We start from the raw sequence: 16,821 nt of genomic DNA, 5'->3' as shown, positions 1-16,821 counted from the left end.
CCTTTTCTCAGAATATAACTCATTAGCAGTATCTTCCACAAGTGTTCCATAGATGAAAAACCTTCAGAATTTAGTATTACATGTCCAAAATGTATTTTGCTTCTGTGTTGATTTATTATTTACATGATTCAAACAAACAAATGAACAAAACCTGAGGTCCAAATGTTTCCATTTTAATTATCATAATACATAGTTGAGACTTATTTCCAGTAATATCGTAAGCTAAGTATCTGTAGCTACCTTCCTTGATTAAATAATCTATTTTAAAAAAATCGACTCTGGAAAACAAGCAACATTTGATAGGATAGTAAAAAATCCATAAACCAGATTATGTGTGAGCCCAAGAACCCAAAAAGTAATAAGAAACTGAAGCTATTTTTGTTCCACTACCAAAAACAGAGAGTTGAGGTTTAGTTAAACAGTGAGGTCAACACACAGGATAAACGAGGAGTACAGTTAGAAAGAGGAAAAAGACCATACATTAATACAGAGGTCTCTTAGAACCAAATATTAATCAAGAAAGAAAGTAAAAAAAAAAAATACATGAAGTGTGTTTTATTTATATAATGATTAAAAATAAGTACAACTAAACAATAGTCATACACACATATAAGTGATAACATTTTAAAAAAAAACCAAGGAAATGAATATAAAAAAATCATAATGATGACTACCTCAGTAAGGAGTGAGGAGATTTTCTAGCTAGAGCTGAGCATGTGGGAATGTGGGACGTTTCAGGTGCTGCTAAAGCTCTTTCTAATTTACGTGATTACATGAGTGTCGCTTATTAATCAGTCCTTAAAACTCACTCTTATGTTAATCATCCTTCTGCATGTTAGATATAATTCATATACCAAATAAATATAACACACACATGTGCAAGCGCATTCTCTCTCTCTTTCTCTCTCTCTCTCTCTCTCTCTCTCTCTCTCTCTCTCTCTCTTTTTCTGTCTCTCTCTCTCTCCAGTTATCCTAATGTGAGGTTATTAAAAAATGTAAAGGAAATTTTAATATTGTTCTTTTTAAATACCCTCTTTCCCCAAACACACTCAGTTTGGACTCCCACAGGTCAAATTGGGAAATGAATTTCTGTTTTCTAGCATCCCTTTTAGCTATGTGTAGCCACTGAATGAATCCTTGTCAATGTGGTAGGTTGTATTCTTAAAGCAAAGGTAATCTAATTTTCTCCATTTCCTCTTATAATGATGACATTATTTAAATTTTATCCCCTATTTTTTCTCACAACATTGGTAAAGTGAGCTTTAGGTATCATTCCTTCTCTCCCCTTTTTTTTTTTTAGTTGTCCATGTTTATATTTACAGTGATATAGATTCATGATTCTTATTTTTTATGTTATTATGGGATGAATCGTGTATTCCTAAAATTCATGTATTGAAATTCTAACTGTCAGTACTTCAGAATGCGAATTTTTGGAGCTAGTGCCTTTAACTTAGAGGTAATTAAGTAAAATGATTTTAAGCAGTAGATCCTAATCCAATATGACTGGTGTCCTGGTAAGAAGAGGAGATTAGATCACAGACAAATAGAGAGGTTATGTGAAGATGCAGGGAGGAGAAGTCATCTAAAAACCAAAGTGAAAGGCCTCAGAAGAAACCAACTCTTGATATCTTGATGTGGGACTTCTATACTCAAAAACTATGAGGAATTAAATTTCTGTTGTTTAAGTCACTTACTCAGTAGGATTTTGTTATGGCAGTCCTAGTAAAACAATGTAGTTATAATCTAAAAAGATCATTTCTTTTTGTTTTTCTATAATGGTTAATGATGCATTTTCTTTGAGATGAAAAGATTGGAGAAGGAGGTCAGTAAGTGAGGGCAACAGGGGAGGTATTAAGGCTGTGTGACATCGATGTCAAAAATTAGAGTAATTACATATTTTAATGTATCAAGTATATGATTATGTCAGGACAATGACTATAAACCAGCGCGAATCTAAGAAAATTGTAATAGATAATCACCCTAGATATCAGAGGGATATAAACAATTTTCATCTGAGTAGGTTGTGAAGAGAATGCTATCATCAAGTTTCTGTTCTGTGATAAAGGGATAAAGGGATTTTGGGGAAGTACAGGATACAAGTGAGTTAGCTAATCATAAACATGATGTTACTGAAAGCATGATAAGGAACAAAAAATGCACAGTTAAAAAATGATATAGAGAACAGACTAAATTTCAGCAATAGGTATCAATGACATTATAGAATTTTGTACATCATTTTCAAATAAGCAAAATACAAATAATTTTATTTTTTAATGATGAGTGTGTGTTAACATATTATTTCTCTTCCTAATGTTTCAGGTTTTGGTGATATGTTTGCAAGGCTAAATGATAGTTTAGGTAAGGATACATTCAGTTAATTTCTCATCCTGGGCTAAAAATAATACATAAACACACACACACACACACACACACACACACACACACACACTATCTGACTCTTATTCAAATAAGAGGGTTATTTGCCTTTTATTTATTTGTTTTCATACAGAAATGAAATGTGTTTAAATTATATAGTGCCTAGCATAGAAATCACTAGAATTAAATTCTCAAGTTCTTTATTCTCACACCTAGGTATGCTAGTCTCTCTTATAACTGTTTTTTGGTAGTGCTATCATGTGTGACATTTGCTTGCCCCAGGAGTAATGTAGTACATAATATGCTTTTTTAAGATCAAATTTGAGTTTCTAAGGTGTTTTATATATATAGTAGACACTCAATAAATATTTGTAGATTTTCATTTTACTTGGGAAGATATGGATTAATTTAATATATCCACATTTTAGTATTTCAATTCTGCAATAATTTTCTTTTGTAAGAATGTGAGTCTTCAAATTATCAAATAAACCAGTTTGCTAATCTGGGTTGATTCAATTTAAGATCTTTATTTGCCTAGATTATAAATTATGAATTTAGTACTCCAGACTATGTTAAGCAAAATAATGCTCCTTCCCCACCAAAATATCCAAATACTAATCATCAGAACCTGTGAATATGTGATCTTATATAACTAAAGAGACTTTGGGTTGTTATTAAATTAAAGGATCTGAGACAAGAGAATTATCCTGGATTATCCTGGTGGGTGCAATGTAATCGCAAGGGTTCTTATAAGAGAAAGAAAGAGACAGGAGAGTCAGAAAAGATGTGACAACAGAAACAGTGGTTGGGGTAAGGGAAGGCCATGAGCCAAGGAAGGTAGGCAGACTTCGGAAGTTAGAAAAAGGCAAGGGCAAGAATTTCCCTCAGAATGTCCAGAAGGCACACAACCCTGTTTAAGCCACCAACATTTAGGTTCTTTGTTAACAGCAGCAACAGGAAAATCATTCACAGGCATTAACTATTAGAGCTGGATGCTTACTGGAGGGACACCAAGAGAAGAACATGGACTCTGTGGCAAGACTGTCTGTGGCCATAGTCAGGATCCACCACTTTTAGGTTGCCTGAGTTTTGTTGTGTTGCTTAATCTCTCTTTTGACTTCAATATTTTTCAAGGCTATTACAATAATAGAGTTTCATCATAAAAATATTATAAAATAGAGCCAATCTTATAGGGTTTTATGATGTTTAAATGATTTAACGTAGTTCAAGCTTTTAGAATAGGACCTAGTACAAAGTAAAGTTTATCAGAGCCAGCATTTGGAATAAATGAAAACACAAAACGGTTCAAATATTATATCTTTTGAAGCTGGTCGAAGGAGTTAATAGTTAGAAAAGAAACAAGAAAATAGATTTATGGAGATTCTTGATCCTGATTTCTGTCATTATACCTTCCTAACCTATAGAAGTCAGTTGAATATTAAAACAATATGGGAAAAAAATGACAGTATTTTCTTCACTCCTGAAAGGTCAGACAAAATTTAATAGTCTTCTTTCACAGACACACCAGAGAATTTTCTTCTAACAGTATTTCACAGTCTACAATAAATATCGACTGCTAACAAGACTTTTTGTTCCAAAGAAATGCAAATATCAATATTAAGAAATATTCATATGGCATATGTTTCAAAAAGAACAATAAAAACTTGAATGCTTTATCTGTTGTTTCATTTTAATAAATAAGGTAATAAGACAATAATGTGGGTTGCCAATGACTCCAGGCTTTCAAGATGGTTTTAAGTTATGGAATAATCTGAATTCATAAGAAATTCTTAATATCTAATTATAACTTGAATGTGCCCCAAATCTAAAGATGAACCAGAATTTTCAAGAGAATGTTTGAAGACATTCCTACTATTCTTTCCATAACACTAATTAAAGTAGAATTAGGAAGAATAATAGAGGAATAAAAACAGGAGAAGGAAGAGGACAAAAGAGGAAAAGAAAAATAAGAAAAAGTTCTTCCTAAAAAAGGCATTCCATTTCATTCATTTCCTTTTTTGTATTTTTGTACAATACTTACTCTAGATATTAGTTATTTATATATATTGGACTTCTTACATGATAATCTCTCTGAATGTTTCATTTATTTTAAGTGCAAGACATATTTTCTAATAATTTGACTTGAGCTTTATTATTTAAAAAAAAAACTGACTGAAAAGTGTCCAATATTTGTCTACATAAAACTCTGATAAGTCCAGTAAAGAAAGGCATTGACTAGCATATTAGAAAAATCAGAGACTATACAACATGACCTTGAATATACAACTAAATAATTGTATTTTGAACCAACCATTTTATTAGTCTAAAGAAAGACGGTTTGGAAAACTGTAGTTGGTTATGTAAATGTCATGTTTCCTCATTACTTGCTTTAACAAAAGAATATATTTATCCATAAAAAATATGCAAAAAATATTTTCAAAGTACTTTTCTATGTAATATAAATATATATACGTATTTTTATTTTTATAATTCTGTGTGGAAAATAAAAACTTCCATCAGCAGTTTTTCAAAATACTAAAAAGCTGTTTTATACTACATTTTATATTATGACATTTTTCCTAAAATATAAATTTATATGGTATTAAATCAATTATTGTAACACAAATTTCTTTCACATTTCATGAACTCCAAATCTTGTAAGACTAACACTTGACATTTAATGAAGATGTGTTTTTCAGTTCTTATAAGAGTATAATAGTAACTCTATATTTCATGTTGATGTACAGCTCAAAGACACACCTTTTACTGACAAGGATAAGGTCACTTGTCAAAAAAATATCTGAAAATTGATATATAACTCATGATAAAATAAACCATTTAAAACTTTAGATGTGTAATAAAGATATTGATCTTTTTCATCCACTGGCACACACACACACACACACACACACACACACACGATACAATTGTCAAGTTTTATACCCTTTACTCAATTTATGTGTACTGTTTGAAAAGGCAATTTCTATCATTATGATGGCAATATTGCTTTTTATTCTTACTATGGATGTATTTTAATTTTTAGTTCTAATATATGAGACATTAAAGAAATTAACCTTCAGTTATAGATTAAAGATAAGTTTAGAAATCTTAATTTTTTTGAAATCATGAAAAGGAAAATATCAATAATAAAATTTGTAAAAATATGGGTAATAAAAAACATAGAAGACATAGTGAAAAAAAGTGTGTACAAAATAATATTTTTAATAATATGTTTTAAATAAAATGTTATAATTATTTATTTTATATGTATTTACATTATTCTAGAAGTTACAAAAACAGTGAAAACAATGATTATAAATGTTATCTCTGAGTTGGGATATTATTTGTTATTTTTTTCACATTTATTTTTATATGTATCCTAAGTTTTCTGTGGTAAACAATGTTGTGTTTAAAATGATAAAATAACATGGCAATACAAATTTTAAATCAGCTTAAATTAAGACTATAAAGTGTTATAATTTACTTTTAATAATTTTTAGAACATATAAATTGTTTTTCATTTATCTCCGTATCCTAGAGTTCTGCATTGGGCAAGCCTAAGAGAATTGAAATGGGAATTAAAAATTTCCAATTGGTATCTTAAGTCAGTCACATTTTTGGTAGCCTTAGATGCTTCTTAAATTTATAGAGATTGACATTAAAGCCAAAGAGATCTTCTTTCCAAATTCTCAATGCCTCTGCATTTGTTTAGTATATTTTTAGAGTTGTTTTTTATTATGAATAAAAATAATACAGGTTTCTAGTGTACCTTTTTTAAATAAATTTTTAAATATAAAAATATGAAGATGAAAAATCAGCTATGAACGCACTACTTATAGATAACTACTGGTAATAATCTTTTGAACTTCTTTTTTTAGTACAAATATATTAACAGCAAGGATTTTTTTTCTGTTTTATTTGTAGACATACCTTCAATATCTAGAACCACATCTGACACATAGATGGCCAAAAATTTGTTGAATTAATGAAATGAAGTTTTTCATGTTCCTTATTTCCCCCAAATTATAGGTAAAGAATTTCCCAAGTATCTTTAAATATTCTTCACAACCAATTTTTAAGGGAACATACCTTTCCTTACTTCTTCAATTCTACCTGCAAAAAGAAAACTATTATCAATAGTTTAGTGCATTTCTTAATCACTGTGCTTTCAGATGAAAATATCAGATACCCCACACCAAGATGTCCAAAGCAATAGTCAATTTATTGGTTCATGTATGTGAAAAATTAAGTGCCATGGTTTGGCTTAGAGTATGGTTTTGCCAGTGCTCATGTTCTTCTACTTGATTCTATCATCTCTACGCTTTGTTACATGTTGACCTCAGGCTGCTCTCTTCATAAGAGAATAAACTCAGAGCAATGAACTAGCTTCATAACATGATGGCTTCTATAGCAAGGGAGTGCTCCTCTAAATCAAAAAACAATTTCAATCTCTACTTTGAGAATGAAGAGGTCCTGCCATCACTGAGCTTAACTCTCAGAATTTAGAAGCTGCCTCCTTAGACACAGGAGTTTATTTTTTGTTCCAAGAATGTCTTGCCCAGGAAGATAACTCCGCAAACCTGTCATTGTTTGCCGATAGATTATTCAAACTGTCCCTTCAAGTCCCTTCAAGACTATACACACACACACACACACACACACACACACACACACACACACACACATACAATTTTTCTTCATTTGGACAGACTCTCAGAATAATAGATCACTTAACTGAGCAAATAACACACTCATTAAAACATTGTTTATTATCCAGGCTTGTTTCAAGGTCCTTACCTTACTCTGTGCACTAATCTTAAATTATTATATCATATACCTTACTTCATCCTACTCAGATTCCAAGATTGAAAGGCCCAATTTAAGCTACTTGAACCCGGAGCATGAAACTCTATTCTGACTTTTCTTTTCTGAGATTAAGACTCTGTGAACATGGTACTTTCTTTGGTATTGTAGGAATTAACTCAGTTTTCCTGGTCAACAAATACTATAGAGTTCCTCTTGAAAATCAACACCTGACAATTTTGATTAAACCATGGCCAAGGATGAAATGCACAGATTGGGTCTACCTTTCTGTTCAGATCTAACTGCATCGCTCTAGCAAAGATCATGGTATTCCCAACAACCACAACCTTATTTTTTTTAACTTTCATTTACATCAATTATTTCTTCAATCTTATAGTGAAATCTAGGTGAAGCTTGAAAATAAGACATCTCTGTGTTAGAACAAATCTAGTTGAAGATTTTTCGAAGTCATAAAAACTATAAATGTCAAACCTAAATTTATTTTACTAAAATACTTTTCTAACTCATTTTTAAAAGATTTCAGAGTGTTTAAATCAAACATTATATTGGTCCATTGATTTACATGCACTCAATCAAAATAATATTTTGAAAAAAAATTTCAATAGTCTTTTCTGAAAACCAGAAACTCATCTATTTGCCAGAAAATAAATAGCATTCTATCCTTGAAAGCATTGAATCCATTTGATATATAAAATGCATTAGGTTTGACTAGAGGCCAAACTTAGCAGTGCTTTCACTCAAGCTTTCTGTTTAAGCTGGTGAATATATGATCTAGTATATAATCCATGGTTTTAGAATGGCTACAAAATATGTTCTAAGTCAACAAATAAACCTTAATATCTGTATATCTAAATTTGATAGAATTTCAAATTTATTTTGAAGCATGAAGAATTTTTTTTAAAATACCATTTAATAATTTATTGCTGTAATCATATAAACATTGTATGGTTATATATCAAAAGTGTAAAAAAACTTTTAAAATGTCAAAACTTCTGTTTTTCTTTTTTGATCTACTCTTTTCTTAGACACATCTTTAAAACATATATTTCTTCCTGTATTTGTGATGGATTGGTGACATTCTTTTGGTCTTCTCTTTGCCCTTCAATATGTGAAAAAAAAATGTGTACTTGCTGAAACTGTTGGAATAACACTCAGTTTAAAAGTAGATATTTATTTTAAATATATCATCTTTTGTAGATAGTGTCGTATCTCTGGGAAAAGACTCAGCACTGTCCTTAACGAATTCATGTTAATCTTTGGAAACAAAAATCCCAGAATATTCTCATGTGAGATAAGGGATAAAGTAATATAATGGTTGCTTTTTCAGAAAATTAAAAAGAAAAATTAACCTAGAAGAAAAATATTGAAATATGAAAGCAGAAACAAATTTGAGACACTCTCTCACATAATTCTTGTAATAGTATAGTTGAATAGAGAGAAAGTTTATATAGAAAGCAAAGGGTTTGCCTGAGATGATAAAATTACTTCATAGGAGATAGGGAGTAGTGGCAAAAATACAGATTTCACTATCCTTGGCCTCTAACTTTTTCACTTAATTTCACCCCTGTATGAACATGTTAGGTTAAAATCTTTATAAATCCTTACCTTCGGGCTTCAAAATTGTCTTTTGCAAATATTTAGTTTGTGAGGATGTCATATATTTCCTTTGGCCGAGGGGTGCTGCAAAGAGAATTTAACACATTTGATTCCTAAATGAGGTTCATTCATGTCATGCCCAGAAGGAGCATTAGGAAAGAAAGAATTACCAAACTTTGAAGAATTTATATCTTTCATTCTAAGGTGGAATGCCTTGCTTGCAAATGAAGGGGAGAAGAGCACACATTTAAATAAGGATGCATTTATGATCTTATTTTAATAAATCACTAGCTATATGACCTCTTTTTCTCTTATCAGGAGCAAAAATATCTTTATAAAAGCAACTTGATGCAATATTTACTGAGAATAATTTTTACCATGTATCTTATTATCTAGAGAAAAATATCATTAATTTCAAATATTTTTTGGCAATATGTCAAAAAAATTATGTTTTAGCAATCCAACTACAGTGAGAAGACCTGCTTAGAACTAAAGTTCTGTGCATCTTCAAATAAACTTTATGTATGCATTACAGATGAAAACTGAGAATGGTGACTATATTTTAAAGCAAAAACAATATATTCAAAATCTTCCTAGAACAGAATTATCACTAATAAAAGTTTGTGGAATTTTCTTAAAGTAACGCATTCCAGTCCCGAAAGTCAAAGTTAGTTAAAGAAAGATGTGTTTGTAAATGATCACAAATGGAATATGATATTATTGATATTTTTAAAATTGAGAATTACAATTTGTACATTTAATATCAATACTTTCTGAATACTATACACACACACACACACACATTTTAAGCATGTGCATGATTGTAAAAATGTGTGTGTGTGTGTGTGTGTATATATATATATACTTTTTGAGTGAATAGTCATAATAATAATCATAATTATATAGATTTCTTCAGCCCTCATCATGTACCAGGCAAGATTCTAGCCGTGAAGTATGTAAACAACCTGGGGAGTTCAGTTAATGAGAGACACTGCTGAAATAAAAAGAAAATCCAAAAATTTCTTCCCTTTTCTACTTTCTTTGGTGTCATTTCATAGGTTTGTGGTCAGATCTACTATAATTCTATCTTCCATCTTCCACTGGTGACGATAAAGTCTGGCCTCTGGGAACATCACCTGCTCCTTTTGTTTTGTACAGTCAATAAACTTTGGGTAGCCTCACATGCCTATGGTTGCTCTTTTGGTTTGCCTTCTTAGGCAGGACCCTGACTAATAGAACAGAGCAGCAAAAGCCAGTGAAATGAAGACCAGTGATGAGTGAGGAATCTTTAAGAAAGTAATCTTGGAAAAGTGCACAGAAACCACATCTAGTTAATCAAAAGGAGACTTTTTCTTTCTCTACATTTCCACAATGGTCTACATTGTAGTTTTTCTTATATATTCTATTTTACTTTCTTCATGTTGCCTTTTTCCCAGATCAAGATTTTTTACTCTATTTTTCTCTTTTGCATATTGCAAAATGCCCATATAATAAGTGTTCTCAGTAAATATTTGTTGATTAAATCTGTGTATTTTTAATTTCCCAGAAATAATCTATTCTAATACATTTTTTAATTAAAATAAAAATTTTGTAAGGCAAGTTATTTAATTGCTCTATAGGTCTCCTAATTAATAATCTGTATAAAATAACTAATAGATTTTAAGATTACATTTATAAATTTTGCCTTCAAAGCTAATAAAATTTTATATAAAAGTATTTTTTCAGTTATAAATTTACATATCTTATTTCTTTAAATCTGTGAGTATTGCATTAAGACAATGACTCAGTTTTAAGTAATCAAATTCTGGTTTTTGAACAACTCTGTTTTAGTTTGTTCTTCCATATAATTCTATCAATCAAATATCTAACTGTTTTTTCCTCCAAATCATTTGACATTGTCATAAAATAAAAGATAACTCTTATTTATATTTACATATACACACATGTCATACACACACACACACACACACATATTTTCCTATCAACAGCTAGATAATAAAAGTAGAATTCTGAAAATCTTTTATTTCTCAGTAAAGGTATTTGACGCATGAGTTTATCATTGCTTTAAATAAAATTTACTTAAATTTACTAGGGAAATTATATATGGAAAAAATCTTGAATAATCCGAGAGTAAAAGTATGGAAGACTATTACACATCTATAAAATAGTTTCTTACACTGCCTTGCTATGCTTCTTTAGATTCACAGCACATGTTACCAACCAGCTAAGTACTATTAATTAGTATAAAGGAATCATTAAAGATAATCAGGAAGGGCCTATTATAGAGTATTGAGAAAGGAAACATTTTGGATTAGATCTTATTATTCATTACCTATGTTGTTTTGAATCAATGATTCATAAGGGTACTCAACCTCCTGTAGATTTATCAGTAAAATCCTGAGACATTAAAGCTCAATGTTCTTTTAGGTTCAATCACATCATAAAAATATGAAATGGGCAATGGGATGGATCAGAGTTTGCCTTACATAGTCCTCCAAATTGGCTTTATTATGACCCCAAAGAAAAAGACTCTTTTAAATTAATGAAAGATGTGAAAACAAGTATCGGTATTTGTTTCTACTGAGCTGAAAGGTAATCCTTCTTGTTTATTTTTAAATGTGTCCAAAATTTCATTTGAGAAAAACTTCCATAATTGGCTTCTGTTAATCATTTCAGAGTTAAATATGACAAGTGAAGGCAGAAAGGAAGATTTTCATGGGAAATTAATTTTGTTTGGATCCTTTGGCAAGGGAATGATTAGGAAGAAAAGCCTAGCTTGAATGGTTAAAAGCAACATTTGTTATTAAAGTGCCTTAGCAGGGACTTAGAAAATTTCTCAAAAACATTCAAGGTTAAAAACAAAAACAAAAACAAAAACAAAAAAGCCAAGCATTTAAAAACTATGATAGGAGGAAGATTTTCATAATGTAAAATCATTTTGAAAATATAGGCATGTTTTTCCCCTTGGCACAAAAAATCAGACACAGTTTTAGCTGCCTGCTTGTTGAATACTTAGCCTTTCCAAGGCAATCTATTATGTGTAATGTGCAAGCAATGGCAAATGGTAACTATCATTACCAGGTGGTTATTTGCAATGCAAATTCTAAACCCTAACTCATAGCTGGTTGTCTCTGGCAGTTGCCAAACAGCTGGTTTTAAACCCTAAAACCCATAGGGATACCAAAGAGTATAATTCCACAGGAATTACTCTAATCATATTAATTTTTTTACTGTTGTTTACCATGATTATCCATAGTTCCTGGTAGACCAATGTAGTATAGACACCATAAAATGGATCTAAAAAGACATGATCCTTTTCTTTAAAAGATAATTTTCAAAGAAAAAGATATGCAAAATTATTGAAAACATTCATTTAATAAATGTTATTTAAAAATTTAATTTTGTTTTTGTTTTTCATACATGCACTCCACTATTAGTTTGGAGCTGGAAGTTGGCCACATAATTTTACTGAAAACAGCTTCAAACATTGCCAATGACCTACTCACAAAAATATTATTTTTCCCTATTAGCTCTCATTCTTCTTGATCAATGTGCATGTACTGCTGTTGGACATCCTTTCCTTATTGAAATGTTTTCTCCCTAGCTGCTATAACATTGGATTATTTTAAGAGATGAAATTCTGACTGCATATATCCTACTGGCAATATCTTCTCCATAACCTCTTAGCTATTCTCCCCTAAGGTATCTTTTGGATCCCCTTACCTAAACTAATTTGTTCAGCACTCCTGCCTATTCTTGTGTCTTTAAATGCAACTGATATAGATGAATAACAAATACTTAGGTCTACCTACCATAGCTTCTTTTGATGTCAATGTTTCTCCAACTTAAACTCAATTTGGGTCATTTAAACCACGTTATTTTTTTCCAAACCTACTCATGTCTTCTAGACTATCCCATTTCTGTCTTGGCACCAATACTTGGTCACTTAAGCCATGATAGAGTTTTTAGAGGTCCCTCACTTTCATTTATTTGTCAGCTAGCCTATTATTCTACTTGCAAAAGTCCTTCTCTTAACATTCTTTGCCCTGTCCTTACCTTCTACATTATCCTGGGATGTTAAATATGGCTCAATAAACTTCCTTCAGTTTTCCACTATCAAAATACTTACCATGCCATGCCCATACTCTAGGTGAATTTCATTTGTTCTTTTTTTTATTCAATCCATTGCTTGTTTCTAGCTCTGTCAAAACCACTAGCAATTTTTTTGCTGTCATAACAGTTTATGTATATGTATATATATGTATACATTTATATATGTGTATATCTGTGTGTATACATATTTCCCTTAGTAGATCTTAAACTTTGTGCTGCATCATTATTATAAAAAGTTATGATCTGCATGGTATAAATTCATTGAAAAAGAAAGCCTTTGACAAGGTAAAAATTTACACAACATAATATTTTTATCAACAGATGATACATAAATTTGATAAGTAAATAATACAATGTACAATAAGACTTTGACTTACTAGGAAACAACAGTGGAAATAGGCTAATGTGTCTTTTTTTAGAGACAAACTCAAAAGCTGTAACTACAGACAATTATAGTACCATGATAATGATTTTAGAAACTGAAGTCACTTTGACAGAAAAATTCTAGCATCCTTATTTTTTCTTGTACCAATTTTGGAAAGTTGCGTGAACCCTTGAACTTCGCTTCTGTCATATATTAGATAAGAACAGTAATAATACCTCTTTGTTTACTTTAAAATAAAATTAACTGTTTAGTAGAACTGTAGCATATAGTAGACACTTGATAAATGGTACTTTTTATTAGATTGTCAAGAAACTAGCTTTTTGATAACACTGATTAAAATAATCCATGCCCCTCATCTTTTAAATGAATAACTATACTTAAGTGAATTCACACATTTAAAGTTCTTTTTTAGCACAAGATTGTGAGCTTATAGTGACAGAAAGTGAGCCATCTTCATTTACCTAGACAAATGCATCAAGCACAGAGTGTGATCTGTAGTTAGTGGCAGAATTTCTAGAAAAAATTGCTGAATAAATTGTATAAATAAACTAATAAATTATTTAATAAACATTAAAATAGTTATTATCAATACCAAATTAATATGTAAGTATATATAATTTAAAATAGTTATATATTAATTACTCATCCAATTACTCGATTTTTTAATTTATTAATTTTCTTCTAGAAAAAATAAAATAGATTGATCATGGCACTCAATAATTTAATCCTTCCATATTGTGTTCACAAACTGAAGCCTAAGAATAACTTGGCCATCAGTTAATCTATACAGTATTTCCAAATTTCCTTTCTTAAAATAGAACATATTAGTTTTTTCAGAATTTCACTTAACTTCCAATCGGTACATCATGACCAGACAAACCATTAGGGTGTTCTCGAATGTAATATGCAATAGCACTCCAACATTAAAAGAAACATTACTGTAGGTTCCTTTTAGATATATTATAGAAAGAGGAGAAACATACAATTTAAAGCATATTTGACCAAGTAAACTAAACCAATGTTTAAAAGTAGTCTTTAAAGTCAGTTGATGCTTGTATAATATTTCTACCTCCAAGCTGGGTTTTAAAAGCCATAGTCTTAGAGTTCAGAGATGAGGGCTATGTGGGAGCTTCCTTTTCAGTGATTCTATATCTCCCCGAATGTCTTTATGTATGTTTGAGTGTCCCTACAAACTCCAACAGTCCTCTGTTTATGTTTTTAAAAAATCACCTCTTCATTTAGAGCTTAAAAAGGACTGTTTAGGTACTATAAATATTTATGAAGTCTCTAAGTCTTTGTGAAGTAAAAATAAAAAATGTTTTTATTACAAGACAATGAAATTCTAATGTGTGGATATTCACATCTGACTCTAAGAAATGCATATATTGTTTTGGACTTATTAGTAATGACATCTTCGGGGATTTAAAAAAACAATATTAACAATTAGTAATTAGAGCGATATATTAAAAAGAAAATTATGTTACCCAAGTAAATTCTATATGAATTTCAGTTGATCTATTTTCATTGATTTGTAGCCACTGTCATTAAAAATAACTCTGGCTTTCTTACAAGGACCTCTTTATTCATTCTTTTATGTTATGTTGATACAATTTAATTGCAGTCTAAAAAAGTATTGTCTCATGGTGCATCTATGGCTGTTTTTTCTTTTCTATTCTCTTTCTGTTTCTTTCTCAAAATAAAAACACATAACTGCTTTTTAATTTTTCCAAAGGGTGGAATGAGATAAAAACCACAACTTTTATACATGAAGGGGCTGAACATATTTTTAGTTGGTTAAAGTTAGCAAATATTACTTTTAATATGGTCGTAATGTATGCTGAGCACAACCAATGCAAACATCACTTCTCTACTCATTATTTTTTAGTTATTGACTTTCAGCATTCTAAGATAAATTCTTTCAGCTTGTTACATCAATCACTTCCATCTTAAATGAGAGGTAAAAAACACCCTATGGCCGAAGACATCCCAACACAAGACATCTTTATTTTCTTACATTCCTTTTCCAATTGCCTTTTGAGTGGCAACCAAAAGTAGTTATGAAAAGGAATATCTGAAAAATGTAGTAGCACGGATCAGGCTAACAAAAGTTGAAGGAATAAAGAACTATATTGATTTAATCCAAATACGGGTTATAAATTAGATATGAGATGCCAAAACTTCACCTATGTCATTTAATATACAAGATCTATAAAATTAATTATCTTGGCCTAGAATATTTCATAAAAGAGGTAATGTCTTCATTTTTATTTTATTTAAAAAATTATATATGGCAGTCTTCAGAACATACCTAAAGTGGTGCTAGTCTTAGTTTTAATAAATAATTACTTCTATTAAATAAAGATAATTTATTAAACATTTAGTCTTAACATTACTGCAACTTTATTTTGAAAAAAATGAATTTATCATTTGCTCTAGATAGATAAGTATCAAAATTTTTAATTTAATTTTTGCCTGCTTCATTTTTTTCCCACTTGCATGCCACACACATACACACTCTCTCTCTCTCTCTCACATACACACACACACACACACACACACAGATATTTTCTTAAAAAAATCTAAGACTTTAGAATGAAAAGCAGGTAGAATTATATATTCAACCTGATAAAATTTTAGATTTCTTAGCATGCCGTAGACTTTTTTTTTATATAAAAAGGAACACAATTTCAAGCCAGATATGCAGTCAAAATGAGTCTCATATGTTGACAGTCATACTTTTTTAAATGAATATAAATCTGAGCAAATAAATATCAGCACTCTATATGCATAGAGCCTGAAATTTGTATCTTGTAGTGAAGGAAGTGATGTGAAATAATGATTTATACTGCTAGATATGAAATTCTTTGGTGGAAATAGGCAGGTGCATTCAGTGGAAAATAGAAAGAGTTATTCAGTTCACTGTTTCCAGAAAAAGATTGAGAAAATATTTTTCCTTTTTTTTAATCACCCTACATCAATCCACTTACCTGTCCTCTGGAGGTAATGATAGGATCACTCATCCTACACTTTTTATAAAAAACAACAACAAAAACAACAACAACAACAAAAAACCACTACATAGATTTTTCTAACTGTAAAGACAACCTGTTTACTAAATTTGATATGATGTATGTGAATTTCTAATATAAGAAGTGATATATCGAAAAAAAGGAAAATGAGTTTATTAATTTTGTAAACATAGTATATTCTTTAGTTATTCTAATTAATTTTCTGTTTTTAAGTAAAGCTTTACTATTCTTTATGTGCCTCCTAGCAATAGCATATCTAATCAAATTATCTTATTTTCCCTGTATTTCAAAACAGTAGCAGAGGAAGATATTTCTTTTTAATACTGAGAAAAATCCCAAATACATCATAATACTTACTAGGCATACTGAATTTATGTAGGTTTATTAAGTATATTATTGCTGTTTTCATTGAGTCTGAACAGAAATAATATATCTGTGTGTGTATAAATATATACATACAGAGCATACAAATGCATATACATTGTATGTTTAACTTAT

This window comes from Rousettus aegyptiacus, unplaced genomic scaffold, assembly GCF_014176215.1.
Source record: "Rousettus aegyptiacus isolate mRouAeg1 unplaced genomic scaffold, mRouAeg1.p scaffold_m13_p_11, whole genome shotgun sequence".
Lineage (NCBI taxonomy): Eukaryota > Metazoa > Chordata > Mammalia > Chiroptera > Pteropodidae > Rousettus > Rousettus aegyptiacus.
This window is presented reverse-complemented; position numbering follows the sequence as displayed.